We start from the raw sequence: 7,056 nt of genomic DNA on the forward strand, positions 1-7,056 counted from the left end.
CCTTTTTTTCTTCTTTTGGCCTTTCTTTTTTTTCTTTTTGGGCAATGCTCTAATAATGATGATCATCACACTTCTATATATTAGAACATATGAATTACAACTCGAAACAAGAACAAGATATGACTCTATATGAATGCCTCTGGCGGTGTACCGAGATGGTGCAATGAATCAAGAGTGACATGTATGAAAAATTATGCATGGTGGCTTTGCCACAAATACGATGTCAACTACATGATCATGCAATGGCAATATGACAATAGTAAAGTATGTCATGATGATGATGAACGGAACGGTGGAAAGTTGCATGGCAATATATCTCGGAATGGCTATGGAAATGCCATAATAGGTAGGTATGGTGGCTGTTTTGAGGAAGATATAAGGAGGTTTATGTGTGATAGAGCATATCGTATCACGAGGTTTGGACGCACCGGCGAAGTTTGCACCAACTCTCAAGGTGAGAAAGGGCAATGCACGGTACCGAAGAGGCTAGCAATGGTGGAAAGGTAAAAGTGCGTATAATCGATGGACTCAACATTAGTCAAAAGAACTCATATACTTATTGCAAAAATTTAGAAGTCCTCAAAAATCAAGAACTACGCACATGCTCCTAGAGGGATATACTGGTAGGAAAAGACCATCGCCCGTCCCCGACCGCCACTCATAAGGATGCACAATCCAAGGACACTTCATGTTTCAAATTTGTTACACAACTTTAACCATACGTGCATGCTAGGGACTTGCTTACTTCAACACAAGCATTCTTTAAATTCATAATCACCCAACTAGCATGACTTTAATATCACTACCTCCATATCACAAAACAATTATCAAGTATCAAATTGATCATAGCATCCAATTCACTTCCTATGATAGTTTTTATTATACCCAACTTGGATGCCTACCATTCTAGGACCAATTTTATAACCATAGAAAATACCATGCTGTTCTAAAAGACTCTCAAAATAATATAAGTGAAGCATGATAGACTAGCAATTTCTACAAAATTAATCCACCGCCGTGCTCTAAAAGATATAAGTGAAGCACTAGACACTACAAAAAAAGACACATCCGTGACATTTTGGGCCGAATGAATTTTTTTCTGTCATACATATGACACTTCTATGATGATAATTGTGACAAAACCCGGTATCATCATAGATGTGGTGGGATCCTACTTCTATGATAAAAAATCATGATAGAAAATGGGCTTTTCGTCCTGGGCGGGCCGGAGACGCAGCTGCATGACATTCTTTGGGCCGTCCATGATGGAAAAAACCGTGGTAGAAGCGAGGGCGAGGAAAATTTCAGGGAGTTGCCGGTTATGGTGGGAGGTCGGGGGCCGAGCGGTGCACGTTTCTCTCGTACACGTACGCGCGTGTGTGCGAGGTGTTGGCTCTAACTGAACCCGAGCGAGGCGTTGGGCTCTAACTGAACCCGAGCGATTGCACTATAGGCTACGCGTTACTGAACCCGAGCAATCGATCGATGGCTGTTAACTGAACCCGATCGAACGATTCCTTTGCTATTGCTGCTAACTGAAGCCGATTGATTGGATGAACAATGGACATTGCGGGGAGGGGGGGAGGTTGGATGAACAGTGAGCGGTGGCGTTGCCTCTGGATGAACAGGACCCCGTGGTGTGGAGGGCTGGACGAACAGTAGACGATGGAGGGGTGCCCGTGGAGGGGTGGTTGAACAGGACCCCGTGGTGTGGAGGGCTGGATGAACAGTAGATGGTGAAGGGGTGGTTGAGCAGTAGCCGGTGGAGTAGTGCGCGGTGGAGGCTGGATGAACAGGAGCCCGTGGAGGCTGGAGGAGGTCGACGGTGGAGATGAACAGTATCCCGTGGAGTCCTGTTTTGCGGTACGCCACAGCCCTCCCGATGAACATGACCCCCGTTTCGACCGTAGGAGGTCCGTTTTGCGGTACGTCACACCCCTCCCGATCAATAGGACCCCCGTTTTGATTGTAGGAGGTCCGTTTCCTCCGTTTTGCGGTACGCCACACCCCTCCCGATCAACAGGACCCCGTTCCGAACGTAGGAGGTCCGTTTCCTCCGTTCTGCGGTACGCCAGGCCTCATTTCCATCACCTGTTCCGTCCAAGCCCTCTCGATGAACACGACCACACATTCTGTTCCGACCCAGCCGGTTGGCTCCCACGCGTTCTGTTGCCTCCCCATGAACACGACGCATTCCGCTGCCTCCCCATGAGCACGGCGCACTCCGTTGCCTCCCCATGAACACGACGACGATGATGTTTCTCCATTCCGACCCAGCCATGTACACGAGCCCTAGCCGTACGTATGCGCGAGTAGGCGTTCGAGACCCCACCCATATGTACGTACATGGCCGTATTTTCTTTCTTGCACCCTGGCCGCTGCACGTACGTGTACATGCTACGTGCGTGCCTCTACTACGACACGTGCGCTCCTCTACATCCACCAGTATATATGTACGTACACGTTCGCGAGCAGAATGACAACGCTACGCACGCTTCGACGTGGGTCCCGACTGTCAGGCACTTCCTTGTGTTCGAAGATGTAGCTGGTGGGTCCCAGCAGTCAGGGGGGCAAATCGTTTTTTTTTGCCCGGACGCACTTCCTTGCATGCGAAGGTGTAGCTGGTGGGTCCCAGCAGTCAGGGGGGAAACGTTTTTTTTGCGAAATACGATGGCCCGTCCGGTGGGGTCCCAGCTGTCAGGTGGAGGAATAATTATTTTGCGCGTAATAAGGAGGCACTTCCTTGCGGCCGCCATGGACTCAGTTGTCAGCCTCTCCACGCACAGTACTCTTCCGATGGAAGTCGGTCGTTGACCACATTGACCACGCCACGTCGAGAGCACCACGGCGGTGAACGACGGTGAGGCCTAGGAAGGGGACGACGCGGAGCCGGGGAAGACGCAGCAGTGGATGCCCATGGGAAGAGGAGTACGAGGGTTCACTGGTTCGGCTGTAGTGTGAGGCTGCCGTCGCCGCAGAATAACAGGGGGTGTGGGTGAGTAGAGGGATGGCTTGGCTAGCGGTGGGAGTAGTAGGCGGCGGTGAGGCCTCCGCGGTATCATAGCCGGCCACGGGAGGCAGGAGCATGCGGCACGACCGGCGCTGCTTTGGGCGGCTGGAGAACGAAGACCAGAGGTTGAAGAAGCACTACGGCCGTTGGATGGACATCGTACGGTCACTGGAGTATTGACTAAGTTCACAAAGCCCTCCGTCCTCGTCAACTTAGTAGGCCCACAAGTCAGCCTACCACTATACTGGGTCCCAGCTAGCAGGGGGAGTATTCAATTTTTTGCGTAATAAGGAGGCACTTCCTTGCGTGCGAAGATATAGCTGGTGGGTCCAAGCTGTCAGTGGCGGTAACGTTTTTTCGCGAAATACAGAGGCCCTTTCGGTGGGTCCCAGATGTCAGGTGGAGGAATCATTATTTTGCGCGTAATAAGGAGGCATTTCCTTGCGTGCGGCCGTGGACCCAGCTGTCAGCCTCTCCACGTACAGTCCACTTTAGATGCATGTCGGTCGTTGACCATGTTGACCAGGCCGCGCCGAGAGAAGCAGGGCGGTGGACGACGGCGAGTCCTAGGAAGGGAACGACACGGAGGCAGGGAAGACTTGGCAGTTGTTGCCCACACGAAGGGGAGTATGACTGTACGAGGGTTTACTGGTTCGTCTGCCGTCGCCGGAGAATAACAGCAGGTGTGGGTGAGTAGAGGGATGGCTAGGCCAGCGATGCGAGTACGATGGGGCGGTGAGGCCTGCGCGGCAGCACAGCCGACCGCGGGGAGGAGGGAGCAGGTAGTCCAGCCGGTGCATGTTTGAGCTGGAGCAGGAAGAGCAGAGATTGAAGAAGCACGACGGCCGTTGGATGGACATCCAACAGTCACTGCTTGTGCGTCAACCTTTTTTTTTATGAAAGCCTCAAATCTGTGGAAAACAGCATACATCCCATCTGCCATTATTTCTAATAATTTACAGCCCATTTGCTAATTCTAAGGTTTTTTTAGCCCATATTCTTTTTGTTAGCATTACAGCCATATTGTGGCCACTGTTAAAAAATTATATGAAATTTTGCATATTTCGGTGCGGTCCGAACTGTTTTTAATCCCGAAATTTCGACTCACATTCGAACTGATTTTAAAAATAAATGTATATCAATATAAAATCCAATAAATTCTCCATGCATAAAAATTAATGTAATTTAAAATCTCGAAATGAAAAAATGATATTTAAAACTAATTGTCGGTTTGATGTGTTTTAAAAATGTACAACCACCGATGGGCCATTTTCTCAGTCAACCGAATGAAGCTCTCCTCGCCTTGAAAGATTTGCAGCCCAACAGGCCTGACAAAGCGACTTACTTGGCAAATCACAAAAAACTGGGTTGTGACCGTGGACCCAGCTATCAGCCTCTCCACGTACAGTACTCTTCCGATGGAAGTCGTTCCTTGACCACGTTGACCACGCCACGCGGAAAGCACCACGGCGGTGGACGACGACGAGGCCTAGGAAGGGGACGACACAGAGCCGGGGAAGACGCGGCAGTGGATGCCCACGCGGAGAGGAGTACGAGGGTTCTCTGGTTTGGCTGCGGCGTGAGGCTGCCATCGCCGCAGAATAACAGGGGGTGTGGGTGAGTAGAGGGATACCCTGGACCAGCGGTGGGAGTAGTAGGGGGCGGTGAGGCCTTCGCGGCATCACAGACGACCATGAGAGGCAGGAGCTCGCGGCACGACCGGTGCTGCTTTGGGCGGCTGGAGCAAGAAGACCAGAGGTTGAAGAAGCACTATGGCCGTTGGATGGACATCGTACGGTCACTGGAGCTAGAATCGTTTATATTGACTAAGTTGACAAAGGCCTCCGTCCTCGTCAACTTAGTAGGCCCACAAGTCAGCCACCCACTATGGTGGGTCCCAGCTAGCAGGGGGTATTCATTTTTTGGTGCGTAATAAGGAGGCATTTCCTTGCGTGCGAAGATATAGCTGGTGGGTCCGACCTGTCAGCGGGGGAAACATTTTTTTCGCGAAATACATAAGCCCTTCCCACGTACAGTGCACGTACAATGCGTAATAAGGAGGAACTTTCCTTGCGTGCGACCATGGACCTCGTGGGTCCCAGCCGTCAGGCTCTCCACGTACAGTCCTCTTCCGATGACTCTCGTATGTTGACCACACCGCGCCGAGCGCACCGAGGCGATGGACGACGGCAAGGCCCCATACTGGAACGACCCGGAGATGGGGAAGACGCGACAGTGGATTCGCAGACGGAGAGGAGTGGGAAACTTGACTGGTTCGGGTGCGGGGTGGGCCTATACTCGGCAGAGAATAATAGGAGGTGCGGAGTGGAGGGATGGCCTGGCCGTCGGCGGGGTAGCGTTTCGTTGAGGAGCGCAAAACAACACCGCTGGACGCCGAAGGCTGGAGCAAGCGGTTCCGGCAGCGTTTGGGGAAGAATACAAGAGATTGAAGAAGAATGCGGCCGTTGGATGTAAATCCAACGCCTTCTTAGGCTTCGACCTACTGGCCCACATGTCAGCCAGTCTAGTTGTTTTATTAGTTCATTTGGTGGGCTGGGTGAAACAATGATGTAGCATCTATGCAACCCGTTTAAATCCCATTTGCATTTTTCTTGAAATCCGCGGACTTGCTGGGATGGGTGAAAATATCATGTTGGGATAGACGGAGAAATGTTATAAAAACATAAACACATGATTGCACATCAGTAAAATCTTTGCAAGCTTATGTACGCAATCACTAGGAGTTAACTTGTCAAGTTATATATAAACAATTATCTATTATTATATAATTAAAACAAGAGTCAAACAAGCCATCACGTTTGTCCACATAAGCTAATCTTATTTACACCGTTTGATTAGAATAACAACGACTGAGATTTTTAGTTTCTTACGTAACATGTAAAAATATAAGTACCAGCAATATTGAACTTCTACGTTGTCACGTTAGATGCATATATACGTAAAAGCATAACGTTACGCAAAAGCATAACGTACGTGGACGAAAAGGCATACATTGATCCGGATGTAAAATTGCATAGGAAACAGTGTAAAGGAAAGACATGTTATGACTCAGATGTGATGAGTCGAGAATAAAAACTCATTCATGACCATGGAGGCAAACATGCATGTATAGGAATAAACAACCCGTTCTTTATTTACCAATAAACAATTCTTTTAGTTACAATCGGAATCAGATATGGAACCGTACTAATCCTTCTTTTCAGAAAAAAGAGAACCAAAGTAATCTACTCATTGGTTGAGGATGTGAACTTGCGGGGAGAAGGGAGATTCCAAAAGACTGCTTTGAAGTCTTCGCCTGATTGACACATGGGTTTCACACATGCGAAGTACAATTTGATCAATTATTTTCTACTTGATTTTCATATGGCCTGATTGATTTCTTGCAACCATAGGCATCTACACACACAATTACACAAGGACGTCGTACACATGAAGGAGAGAGAAACTCCCAATGCATGCGAAGAAACATGATGGCTTTGAACACACAAGCGCCGCTCGCACGCCGGGTAGATCGAAAGCAAGACTGCAGCCTATCCAATATGCTTTCCATCATGCCATAGGATCAAAAACACGATGCATCCAGTACGCTCCTACGACATTTTGGCACCCAGCTAGCATCAAAAGAAGGCAGACAACAAGTCATCAAATTTAATTAGGTAATAACTTTGCTGACTCCATGTGTGTTTAGATGTTTCCATCTGATGAGCAAGTCTTGATTTCCAATCTCCTGCAAAAAAATCTAAATTTCTAATAAACTTTCATACATACACTGTCGATAAAATGTAAATACTTCTTAAGATATTTTTGAAGGCAACAACAATTTGAGGTTCAAGAAGGAACCGATCCATGACATCCATCAATGTTAACAAAACAATTTGCACTGCTGTATATTTATAATGATTCTAATCAAAATTTAAGTTTACTCGCATCAAAATCAAGCTGAAGCAAAGATCAATTATTCTTATTACTCCAAATATGCATAGGCACTCGGCAGAAAGAACTTAACAAAAATGATTGGGATAGAT

This window comes from Triticum dicoccoides, chromosome 7B, assembly GCF_002162155.2.
Source record: "Triticum dicoccoides isolate Atlit2015 ecotype Zavitan chromosome 7B, WEW_v2.0, whole genome shotgun sequence".
NCBI lineage: Eukaryota > Viridiplantae > Streptophyta > Magnoliopsida > Poales > Poaceae > Triticum > Triticum dicoccoides.